Source organism: Montipora capricornis, chromosome 7 (assembly GCF_036669925.1).
Source record: "Montipora capricornis isolate CH-2021 chromosome 7, ASM3666992v2, whole genome shotgun sequence".
Lineage (NCBI taxonomy): Eukaryota > Metazoa > Cnidaria > Anthozoa > Scleractinia > Acroporidae > Montipora > Montipora capricornis.
Window position 1 is genome coordinate 49,713,731 of NC_090889.1, and position 13,774 is coordinate 49,727,504.

At 38.8% G+C, this 13,774-nt stretch overlaps 1 pseudogene; it reads right to left on the bottom strand.

The window, feature by feature from the left end:
* Nucleotides 1-7,737, bottom strand: part of LOC138056235 (uncharacterized) — a 22,417-nt pseudogene extending 14,680 nt beyond the window's left edge.
* Nucleotides 7,738-13,774: the final 6,037 nt, after the last annotated feature.

The following is a 13,774-nucleotide window of genomic DNA, read 5'->3' on the forward strand; positions in this document are numbered from 1 at the left end:
AAGAGAATGAATCTTAGCACAATATTGACTGTTTACATTGTACATTGTAATTGCCAAAAAGTAAAGTTAAACTCTCTGTAAGCTGGACACTTCTTTATCACAGACAGCGTAGTTATACATGTATGCGTCCTTCTTAGAGAGAGTTGACTATCCCTCTGATAGAGAAAACTATGAGGCAATAAAGACTTGTAGTCAGGCCACCCTTGATAATCCCCTTTGTTGGGGGGGGAGGGGGGAATGCCATTTTGAACTCCCAATGAGTTCTAAAAACAAGTTTGAAATAGCTGATACTAGATACCAGGATTTTCAAACTACCGGGTAACCGAGTTTGAAAACGTGACATTCAACTGCCGATATACAGTAAATACAAAATGTATGAGAAAGCTCCATTTGGTGTGCCAGTCTACAATCACGAAGGGGTACAGGTGGTCAAACCTATCCTGATGTATGTGGCAGCTTGCTCTTAAATCTTTGGCACCAGCTAACCTTACCCTGATGAGCTGGTCTCCAAAACAGGGTATCCAGATCTTTGCCAAAGGATCATCTGCTTCTGGTACTGGTAGGACATGTGCTTCAGGATGGGAGGGGGCTGCAATCGGTGGACCAGGCGGTACGTGGTCTTCATTGGCAGGAGCACACAAGCCAGCTTTTGCATAGATTTCTCGCACCCAAGCCTCCATCTGATCTAAGACATCCACTAAATCTGAATTTTTTTTTTCGTCCTTTATCAGCACGGAGAGTGGTACAACAACAGACTGGGAACTCATTTCCTGTGCATGCTTGCAAGGGGTACGAGCTGGAACAACTTCCTCAAGGAAATCAAATGATGGACATGACTCGCACAATACCCTTGCAATGAAAATCTTGTAACGATCCCTTGTACATTGGATCTCCTCTTCAGTCAGGGTAAGTAGATCAATTAAGTTGCACTCTGAAAGGGTTTTCTTGGGTCCATCATCAGGCAAATGGGTGGAACTGACACGATCTAATACTATGCTTGTTGCTACAGCATGGACACTTGTATTTTGCTTGTCTGACTGCATTTCATGGGTTTTGACTTCCCAATCACTGTTGTCAAGAACAAATACAAATGTCTAGCCTTGTTTTAATAGTTTTACAGCACGATCCAGGAAATGGTTTCCAATCTCTTCTTGAATGGTGTATTTCATGGATCTCGATAGACAGAAGGAATACTCGTGGAGCCTGTCTACAAGCTAAAAAGAAATAATAGGGTATGTTCAACGATTGAAATTAAATGAAATTAAGGATCAGAACAAATAATGAGTTCTTTTGAGTTCTACAAGCTACAAGATCACACTCCGGGGAGAGTTTAATAAATTATTGTATTGTATTGTATCATGCAGTTACAGAACATGTGACTGAGTAATATATTATAGATGATTGCTTGGCATGGAGTATGAAACTCAGAGTTGCCAATAAATTACCGAATAACGTAGCTCTTGCATTAGAATTAATTATTGCTCTAGTTCAACTACTGAGCACTTTTAAGTTGATGAAGTTTCAACCCATTTTTGGATTATTATATGTATGAAATTATATATATCTCAAATGAAATAAAATAACACTACAAGATGACTTTCAGTTGTGGGCAATGTTTGTGTACCACACAATCCATTAACCTAAGCTTAAAATTGTTGTTAAGATTCAAAAATGTCCCAGTAAGATAAAAGTAGACAGAAAGTGGCTAACAGCTCATAATGTAACACAAAAATGTCCCATATTCATTCTGCATGAAAAAGGTACAAGTTCATGTGAAATCCCCAAATTAAAAGCCCATACATACATACATACATACATACTTAATTGACCGCTCCCCATAGGGGCTTTTCAGGGCCAATAAAACACAATCAACGAAATGACAGAACACAACAACAACTGTTAAGAATCCCAACTGGCCGTAGGCAAACCAGTTGGCTATTTACAAGTGCAGCCGGGAAGTTGAACCAGGGACTACCAGGAACTCTCAAGGCAAACGCCCTAACCACTGGGCCACACTGCCATGAAAGCCTGTCTCAAGTCCCTGTCACTAATGTGCCTGAATATCCCCTTTGCCACTATGAACAGTTTTAGTACTGTACCTCTGAACTTGCATCTCCCTCTGTAAGCAGCACACTGTTTACTCTTTGGACCAGGCTCATTTCTTTGCACCTCAGGAACATCATAATGCCATACACTAATGACATTGCAGCCGCTTTACTTTTCTCTTCGCTGTTATCAAATTTTATCATCTGGGACAGAACAGAGAACACAGTAGGGCAAAGGGTCTTCATTTCATCTGGGATCTTTTCAAAGCTGTATGTACTCATGCCATTGTACCCTCTTTCCCTTAGCACTGATTTGGCATCTCGTCTTGCCACCTCTATCAACTCCTTGTCTATTTTAAAAAAGACAGGACACACCATATAAAAGCTGTTTTTAAAGATTATTCCACATAACTACAATCTAAATCAAATCCTGGGATCTCTCTTATGATTGGTGCAGAATTTTTATTTTAACAAGAGTCTGTCAACATTGCATAGGGGGGCTTGCAATGGCTCCCCTTTGATTTGTGTTGGGCTGTCTTGTGCAAACATAGTATGCCATGTTTTTTTTTCTTTTCTTTATTCCAGAACTCCAGATTCAAATGTTAATTTATAGCAGATTTAAGGATCTTCATAATAGAACAAAAATATTTGGCACTTAACAAATAATCAGAAATTACATTCTACTTTCTTTATGTACTCTGAACGTTGTTTTCTAAATCAAAAGTTCTTACAAAAAGGTTAACCCGTTTCCGGAACTTCTGTTGAATGGATACATACTGAAGCTACACACAACGTGAATTGTAATCCTTAAATATACTGAGTACCTCGTTCGGAGTTGCACTTTCTTCAGGTATCACAGACGTGGAGACTTTTGAATCTGATGAATGCATTTAAAAAAGAGATACGAAATATTCAGAATAAAAACTTACAAAAGTCGTTATGTACTCCATGCCTTGTTGCCAACTCAATAGATGCTCTCGCATGTCAGACAAAATATAAACAACGTGGTCATGACTCACGAAAGGCATAAGTGAGCGTAATTTCTTTCCCTTTCATGTAATATACCATCGATAATTAAACATAGAAAACGAACTCGGTGTCATTTACCTGTATCTCGGCGGAATTTTTATCTTGGATCGGTGGATGACACATGGGGATTTTCAGGTCGGTCATTCTGTAAGAAAACATGTAACACTACGCAAATATTTTCTCACGTATGGCGACGATTGCGATAAAATAGGCGAAACGTGCTTGCAAAATTTGTTACAACATCTATATTTTATAAGTTACATTTACAGTGTACCTGCATATTTTCCTTGCCAGCATTCATTCACGTCTACTGGACTGAGAATCCCTCACGCTCTTGCTCGAGGTGCGAGGCACAGATGAAGAGACCTCGATACATCTTTTCACCCGCTCAAATGAGGCCTGTTTCTATTATCTTGGCTTTGAACTCCATGAAACTCTTAAGCCTTCTTTCACATGGCCGGCACAGCAGATGTGGCAAGTCATCTTCATTTCTCAAAGACTGGTCATCGATTTCTTTGGCCGCCGAAAGCAGCGCTCTGTTTCCCTTTGCGAAGAGATTTTTAAAATGTATTTCACCAGTCGATTTACTCAACCTACAGCAACTTGGACCTGCCCTGACACACGTCTTATACGTTTTCTTGGGGGTTTGGACATGAAATCGGCCCGAAGCACTTGACCTTTGTGACCTTTGTCCACGAAGCGCAAAAAACCTTTTTGAGAAGCACACGCAAGATTGGCTTCAAACGCTTATTGCTCTCCCCTGGGCTAAGTTGAGACAAATTTTAAACTCATCCACCCCTCCCACTAATCTTTCGTTTGTTACATCCCAGATTTTGGGAGGCACGTGACCAGAACAGACCAGGGTCTCCCCTCTCTCGCTCCAGTTGGCGGGACGATGAGAAACCCTGGGAACGAGAAGGCGGAGCCCAGTGTGGCAAAAGTCACGACAGCTACAACGTGGCATGACTTCCCCAGCACCAAAAGACGAGTTGTACCCAGTGTCTCTTGACTGTGATCTCACTTGGAACTGACCAACTTCTGGGCCATTACAAAGTTCCTTGATATCCTGGAGATCCACTTCAGCAGCTGATGTTATGCGCTGTCTACAGTGGTTCACAAATGGTCTGGGTTTGTTGTGCAAGTATTTTGGTACATCTGAACTGTAGCGTCTGTACCCTTCACTACATCTTGTGTTAAGCTCCACATACCTGGAAAACAAGCAACTGTTTAATGAGCTGTAAAATAATATTGGAGTAATATTTGAGTTACAGAAGGTATTGCAAATTCTTTGGATTAATCCTTATTATTATAACTTTAATTTTCTGAATTTGCTAGCCACATTGCTAGCTACCTTCTGTATTTGTCCGATAAAAATTCCTCGTTTAGTGTCGCAATCCAGTGTTCCACTGAGGCTGTTGTTATTTCGATCCTTCAGGTACTGGTATTTCAAGGACTCGTTCTGTCATTCAATGCCATTGTTGGTGTTGACACTCATGAAGAATCTGTCCTGTCTGAATGCCCTCACCCATCTCTGTGACACAACACAAATTACAAGGAGTTAAATATCTTAAGGAGGCTGGAATTGGTTTTAAAGGGGCTAGGTCATGCTATTTTAGGTAATTTTGTTTAATTTTGTTAATTATGAGCTCTAAACGTCAAATTGGCAGAGCAAGAGTCTTTCATTTACAAAATCACGGCCACATAACAACTGAGAATGATTTTCCAGCTTTGTAAATTACATTTTGATACAGAATGATATAAATTTGAAAAAAGGTGGGCCGACATTTTTCAAATTTACCCAAATTCAATTCATTTCAATCCTCTCCAGTTTTGTCCATCCATGTCCCTTCTTGGCTTCCCTATATTTTGTTAGAGTTCTTCTATAGTTTTGAACAGTTATTTTGATATTAGAGTTAATTCTATGACCATTCGATCAGTGCTGAAATTGCCTAAAATTGCGTGACCTAGCCCCTTTAAGCTGAACATACCCATGCAGTCTACACACGCCATAACTAAGATACACATGTCCTCTGAGTGAATCAAAATCACAATTAAGAATTCATATGCGTAGCACACCTGAAGTTAAATACTGTGTAAAACCATGCAAAATGGAAATAAAATCTGTGGAAATCATTTGTTAATAGCTTGAAATTTTGTTCTGTGACCTATCCTGATTTTTTGTATACAAACACCATTCATAGTGGCACTTCAAATGTAAAAGTAAATGTTTCATGGAAAAATATCCAGCATAATTTCCTGTAAATTATGTCGCAAGTCCCCTTAAAGTATAGCCGAGCAACAGAGTTGCGAGGAGACATAAAGTTTGCCCACACCATTAAGTATCCTTCTTTGTAATCTTTTATCGTTTCACATTCTACAGCAACAAAAAACCCTTTTGTGCCTCCTTATGTGAACTTACAAGTCCTGTTGCATGTTAATTAGTCACTGCAAGAATTCTTGATACATGAATAAGTTCAAAAAAGCACCTCATTAACCTATATGGTAAAGGAGGATGTTGACATACAGACGTAAGCTTTCTTCCTTACAATATAACTGTCATTGATAGTCTGTGCTTCGTAGTTATAACATTACAGACAAGTAAATTTAACTGTGTGCTGCCTGCATTATGTCCATTCTCACCTTAGACTCTGTAAGCCAAGTTTTTTTCAAACCAATTCCTGAGCTTGGGATTAAGGGAAGGCAAATTCTTCTCAAGTGACTCTTTCGTTGAGGATTTTGCAACATTATGAAGCAATGTTAGGACATCTTCCCTGCTGGCAGTCAAACCATTTTCAGACTTTCATAACGATCTATCCCAGCACTGTTCACGGTGAAAGTCACAAATATATGTAGTGGTATCTGTTAAGCCAACATTAAAATTAATGTCCAATATATCAGGGTTTTCAGTAGAATTTTGAGCAGCCATTGCTGCGCTGCTTTTGTACATGGCTGAAGCATCATCGAGGTACTTATACAACCATACAATGTACCTAGTAATAAAACCTGTGACAGGTGTTTCAGCCTCAACTGGGAACCCTGTATGCACCAGTATAATTATATCCTCAAAGAGTTGTTGCAGATTAAGTACTATGAAGGATAAAACGCCTATGGCACCAGCCTTAGCATGACTTTAAGGCTTTGCTCTCATAGGAGTATCCAGATTTGTAACTGAATACCTGAATGCCCTGGCAAAGTTGTAATGTATGGCCTTCTTTTCCAATCAGGCAAACAAGGTTTTGAATGAATACATGTGCATTTAACTTAGTAACAACTTTAAATTTCTAATATCCATATGTTTCATTATAGGTTATGTATTTGAGTACATTGGAACCATTTTGAGTCCTTCTTACCAGGGAATGCTCTCTCAATGTCATGGATCTCCTCATGGCAAAAGTCAGTCATGAAATACTGGGGTTTCCAGCTGCCATTCCAGTCATGGAATATCCCTAGTGCTTCCCCTTTGAATGATGAAGGACCCCCAACACTATGTAATTTACATTTGTCTTTACCACCAGGAAAAATAGAGGGAGCTCATGTCTCATTGTTTTGTAAGTAGCGTCAAGGAGGGTGATTTCATTTCTGTAACGGATCATAAGTTTTTTCTGCCAGGTTGTCTGATGACCAAACAAAAGATAAGTGCACGCACAGTTTTCATGTGTTTCATCATTGTTGCCTTCAGCATCTGTTGATGAGGCTCCTAGGGCACAGAGTCTAAAAAAGAAGTCTTGAAGGTTCTCCTGACGCCACTTTTCAATTTTCTTCTGCAGGTGTTCCTGATCAGTTTTTGACAGAAATTTTTTCACTGATGCCTTTTACATGTGGTTCCTGACATTCACATCTGTTGGGTAATAGCGTCTGGTTGTTTGTTGCTGGTAGAGCTTGCCCTGGAAATAGTTCCATTTTTACAAATTGTCGAAGATGTCTCTTCATGTCATCAACAGTTTTCTCACCTTCACCAACAAGCTCTTCAATCTTCACCACAAGCCTTTTGCCTATTGGCTGCAGAATACCACCAACCTTTTGGTTTGATACATGAGGAGAAAAATAAACATGGAACTTAAATTTTGACAGATAATTATACGGAAACTGTGAGTGTGTAAATGCACTGCTGTTAAAATGGAATGGTCGTTTAATGAAACAACAATATGAGCGCCAACACGAAATAAATATATTAAAAGTTATTGTTTCGTAGTCAATGTCATTTAGTCTTAATCAACTTTCAATTCCGTTTAAGACAAGCAAGTACCTACCAAGCTAAAGAATATTGTACAAAGCAATGTGTTTGGTATGCTGAAGCCACATTTGAACACTTTGGCCATATGGTCGACCAAATGAAATGTGATTGTGAGTGTTAGTAGACATAGGGAGTTGTTTCAGCCTTGTTAGGCCTCAGTAGACACTGTCACATGGCCATGGTGCCCAATGTGGCTTCAGCTTACCTCATATCAAGCGACATCCCACATCCCAGAAGTGTGTCTTGGGCTTCTACACAAATAAAACTGTTGTCCTCAGGTTGAGTTCGTATCCCAATACCATCAGTCTATTCATGTCAACAGACCTCTCCAATGATGTGATCATCCTCCTTTGGTAAATGAACATATATTCCTCGTTCAACCTGGGGTGTCTTTCCACTGATTATGTCGGTCTTCAGCTTTTTAGACATATCCCTTCGAGGTCTTTCTGTGTCATCTCTGATCTATATAGTTAAAAAAGTCATGATTTTTTTAAATGAAGTAACATATTTTTCTGATAAATTAGTTATTAATATTATTATAACTGTGGTTGTATTTTTGTACCTTGTAATTGCAATACTTTATCACTTCTGATAGACGAATACTTTCAGGGCAGCCAAACTTCATTGTATCTGGAGGTAAAAACTTCCTCCTTATAAATGATTGATCATCAATCTGTAGTTAAAAGATTGATATTTTTTATCCTCACTGTTTAGTGCTAAAAGCACAAAAAGGCCATGTCTGATGAAAAAATCCCTTGTCTTCAGAATGTCTTGCTTTAAATGACTTTTCCCTGTCTGGGCTATGTTGGCAGTCAAATACCTTGGTGCCAATTATGCTGAACGGAACTCCATCAAATGGTATTTTATCATCTTTAAAAGAGACTTTCCTTGCTGAGCAAAGGGATCTGTGCCATGAAAACAAGGAAAGTTTTTATGTTTATTATGATGTCAACTGTAACCTGGAGTGAAACCTATGCTTTAGTCAACCCCATGTATTACATACAGCCTTTGTAGATAAGCTTACTACTTATTCAACTTTAGACCTTCATTTCTGGTAAATTATCAAATCCTCAATACCACTGTGAACGTGCTCATTCTACTCCAACATTCTTACCCTCTCCCCCCACACACACACGTTCATATCCCTATCCTACCAAATCCAGTACTTTAAATAGAACATTTATTGATGTAATAAAATGTCCTTTGTTGTCAATAAACAAGCTTGTAATTGTTGTCACGCTTATTGCTATAATTATTTTATATTATTATTTATCTTATTATTGTTTATTACTTCCTTGGCCCTTAATACAAATCTTACCTCCAGCTCCAAACATTCTGTCTGATTTAAAGCAAGAAAACTTTGTTGTTGTTTCCAGTTCATATTGTCTAATCGCAGTCATGGCTGCCTTAACAGATTCAATGCACGACGAGCTTCGTGCGATTCTGAAATCGAAGACCCCTGCCGATGTTTTACTATTCTACAGCAAAACATCAGCAGGAGACCGCACTTTTTGTTGAGGTAAATTGTCATCAACTTTTACCTCCGTAACCCAGAGAAGTGTGAGAAGTCAGATTCTTGGAATTCTTATATGTCATCGAAACCTAGATATTGTCACGTGTGGTGAAGAAACACAGCATAAAGCGTCCTCTTAGCACTGACTAAACACCTGAACTATCCATGGCATATTTGATCGAAGAAATGCGTAAAGGCTTTATTTTCAATTTCGCTAGATTGTGATAATAGCTGGCGCAAACAGCCAGAAAAACTGACAGTTCTTTGTGAAGTTGGTTTTCAACATAAAACAACAAGATACAAAAAACACAAATGCAGAAACTGCGACAATTGAACTACTAACGACATTTTAGAAAATTTACAAACAGCTGATATTCAACTGGAATGATATTAATCAGAAACATGAAAGAAAAACCCAAACGGCCCGTGTAATGCTACACGACACAGCTCGCAATAAATTAAAATTGCTGAGGAGATGCGTGGAAGAATGAAACTCACACTCAACAGCAAGCTCGACAAATCGTAAAAAATCACCTTCCAAATTGGCCCATGCACTAAATTTCTGGTACATTCAAATACATAAGATAGCCAAAATTGACGAATTTGTCTTAAATAGTTCACAGGGCAAAGCTATCTAAGTGTTATCACTTTTTTTGTCAAAGTGACTGCTATGCGGTTCCGGCTCCAAGCCTACACACCAAAGTTCAACCCAAAAACAGACACGGAGCGAGAACTAAGAAACTGATTCGAGGATATGTTGTTAATAAAAAGGAGGGCCCTTGAAAACCACTTTGAGTCAAGGCATCCTGGACATGAGGCACCTAAAATTATTCAGTTCTCTCTTGGGGGTAAAGAAGCTCCTCAAGTGCATCTTCGACTTCTAAAAGACCGTGAAAGGCACGAAAGATACATGGTACGGTTAACAGAATTGGTGGAATGCAATAACTCTGCACACAATCACTGTGTTCCTGGTAAGTATTTTCATTAACGAACGAAATGATATAAGAAATGAATCACATATAGAACATAACTGCGAGGATCGTAGCTTCACTTTATCTTAGCTTCATGGCTTCACTTTACTTTCATTACGAGTACAACCATTTAATAATAAAATCTCCACTTAAAGAAGCAAATTAAGCGTTTCGAACGTCCTGCTTTTCCTGTGCTTACTATTTGTTACGTCATCAAATGATTTCTTTGTGCTCTTTGTTTAAGTCTATTATATGCTTATGATTGTGCTCGTGTCGGTGAAAACCAGGTTGAAACAATCATGAGACATTAAATAAGCGTTCTCATACATCAAAGCATTAACAGCAAGTCCTTCGAAATGCGTAAGAGTGACAGGGTAATTGACCGATATTGACCACGGGAGTGGTGTAAAGTAACGAGTGTTAGGTCGCACTATTTACAGAAGGACTCAAGCAAAAAGTGTTTAATTATTTACCACGTAGGTTACCCACCCACCTCGAACATGGGCAAGAATGCTTGAGGGCAGCCGTTCAAAACCAAAGAAACAAACAAAAAAATCAAAGTTTTGCGACTTCTTGAAGGTTTATTTTTATATAATACTTAGCTTAATGTTACATTGTATTTTTTTTCTGAAGTAAAATGGTGCCACTTCACATTCACAAATGTTGAACTGCGATTTTTTCAGTCACCTGTTAAAGAAAATACGAAGTGCTGAGCTCAACACAGTAAAAGAGAGCAAGCACTGTAGACCGCCCATGTGGAAGCAGAAAGCACTCCGCCTATCATTTAAGACCTACAACTTAGAAGATGTCCAACGTGCACTGCGAACAATCAACTGTATGTCTTTGCTTATCCAAATCCTTCAATGGCACTTCAGAAATAAGCACAAGCAAACGACAGTTGTTAGGTCGTGCTGCTCTGGAAGCCGCAAAGAGCAAGACAACAGCAAAGCTGCCCACTCTTCGCTCTCAAGTTGACATTAACACTGGACAGGGGCCCGTTCGAAAATTAAGAGTGTGAAACGAGGCAAAATCGGGCCATATTTTTTCAACCAAAATAGGGCCACAATGACCCAAATTTGGGCCCTAAAAATCACAACCAAAACTGAACCAAAACTAACCTCACTAAAACCTAAATTTCCGAGCCTCATTTTCAGCATAAATAGAGCCAAAAAGGGAACATAAATCTTTTGGAGTTTAACAGGGCCTAAAACTATACCAAAATTACGCTGTAAATATGGCTGACTGACTAGCTGACCGGTAACATGAGAACCAAGCGTGAGGAATCGGATATCGCGCTCACGTGCTGTGCATATTAGTAATTTAAAACTAGTCACGTCCAATAATCTAAAAATAAAGAGCTTGACCACACTGTATGCTTACACTGTATGTAAGCAAGTTCAACATGTTCGTAAAGGACGCTTTTATTTCAGGCTAATTTGAAATCAAACATCACAAACCACGAATCCTTTTTATTGTTAATGTACATCGCTGTTTATTGATGTAAGATACGTCAGATGAGTCCATAGCACCCGTGTCACGCTATAATTCGTTAAAATGCGGCAAATAACTTAGTGTGTTCAGAAAACGTTTGCACAAATTGATTTGAAAGATTAAGTAAAAAAGACGTACCTTTTATCCCTTCGACGTTTTCAACTATATTGTTTGATATTTCAACAGTTCTCCACTGCGAAAAAACGCGTGACGCGCCATGTTCTGTCGTGTCAATGATCAGATGTTTTGGCGTTAATTTTTTACCTACCTGAATTTACAAAGTTTTACTTATGAAATATCACTTTAGCTTATAATGTTCTCTTTGTGGCTAATCTATTACTGCTCTTGAAAAGGCGTACTACCGATGTTTCTTTGTCACAATGTAGTTGTGTCAATCAGTTACCGCTGACACTACAATTGGCTTTGGCGTTTAGCTTCATTCGGGCATAAGTCACTTGCTGCGTGAAGGCTTGATTAATATCTTTTTCGCTCGGTGGATCTTTGTTGTTCTGAATGCAGAACGCTGTGATATAATCTGTAAAGCAGAAGTTCGAAAGGGTTAGTCGACTCGTTCACTGAAAAAAGAAACCCCACGCGAAGAAAGTTACTCTTTTTAATTGAATTAATTCTGAAAGCGTAATACAGCCGCACTGTAAATTTCCAGTTCTTTTTTTTTCTTTTCGAATTGCCAGAAAAAAACAGTGGATTAATAGTATTGGCTACTACTAGAAAAAGCACCTTATAATTAGATAATTCGTTGGTGGATTGCTCAATTGACAGTTTAAGCTGAAAAACCTGATGTTGCATGTACTGTACACAAATAGCTTGTTTTGAAAAATTTCCCAGGAAATTTATGCGAGTTAACCTTATCAAAAGCTGTTCTTTCCAGTAATGGGAAAAAGGATCGGCTTAAACAAACGTTAAAACACATTCATAATAATGGCTATCAGTAATGGCTGTTAAAATACAAACTGTCCTTACCTTTACAGGCATTAACTTTCTGTTGAACCAAGGGTCGCTTGCCTTCATTGTTTGCCTTGCCTCCTTTGCCAATTCCTTGCCCGCAAGAATTTCCCAGTTCTTCTGTAGAGAACACTTGGGGGATCAACTTTTTGAGAAGGTGCAGCGCGCCCTTTGCATGCCCACTCTGTACGATGCTTCGAAGAGCGTTGCGGTTCACAAACACATCGCTCTTCTCCAGAAGCTTAACAGTATCGTGTGGGGCCTATAAAAAGCAGATTACGTGTATGTGTCACCATTTACACTTCTTCTGACAACTGTTATTCTCTTGCGCATAATGGTGAATTATGTTTATGGTGAGACCGATTACTGTCTAGCTTAGCAACATTAGGACAGTTCAAAAGCACTGCCACTGTTAGGCTTACACGAACATACGATGAAAACCCATAATAAATATAGTGTCACCATTGCTTCCTAGATAAGGAAGAGTGCCATCATCGAGGCATCACATCGCATGGATTAACCACATTTCTAACGGCATTTGGTCAATGGGGAAGATCGAGAGAAAAACCAGTTCAAACCCCGTGAATTGAGAGGAGATCACAGGAGGAATACCTTCCAATCATCTTTTTTTTTTCGTGTCAACTCCCTTCATGTTTGTGCTACGTGGGGTATAGCCAAATACCTTATCCTCTTTCACTAATCAAGGTAGTTTAGGCTATGCTAAATGATCCATTGCTTTGCATTGCCAACATTGCCACATTTGGAAAAGAAAGAGACCGCTTCGGCTGAATGTCATGCTCGTTTCTCAACAGCTTTCAATTAAGTAGTTCAGTGATCACTGACGCTGTAAAATTATGCTGGGGCAGTGTCTGAGCTTATCTTGGACCAGTTACCTGTTGTTACTCTTACCTGGCTAGGTCGTGGTTCCAGGTTTGCTCGAATGGTGTAATCTTGAATTGCAACATCAGGAAGTTTAGGTAAGAGTTCCGTTCCATCAGTTGTATTGGCTGCTAAAATGTCCCTCATGAAACGCAATACTTCAGCTGATGGAACTGAAATAGTTTGTAAACTTTGGTAAGATAAAGAATCAGAAATAGTGTTAAAATGTAGTAAAAGTGTAACCTATGAATTGTTTTTGAACACTTTTTTTAGGCAATGGTTTTAGCAACCCTTTTTATTTATATACGATGCCTATAAAAGTACTTTTCTATTGATTTCCTGGTACAGGACCCCTATGGAAACCAGCCTTAGAGCTGAATAGGCTACCCTGTCTTAAAAACATTCACTCACTTACTTACTATTGAATTGTGTAAACTTGTGCAAAAATCACATTTGATACTTCCGTTTATGGTTAGTATTTCTGGCTATAATAAAATTTAGTAGTGATTTTACTTTTGAAATTGTCATGCGTTACACGTAAGAAGTATTTTCAGCGATTTTTGTCTACATAATTTCTTTCTGCCGTGGCTAAAGAAGATACAGTACAGTGAAAAATGCCTTTGCTGAATCAAGGAAACAACCTCGTTGG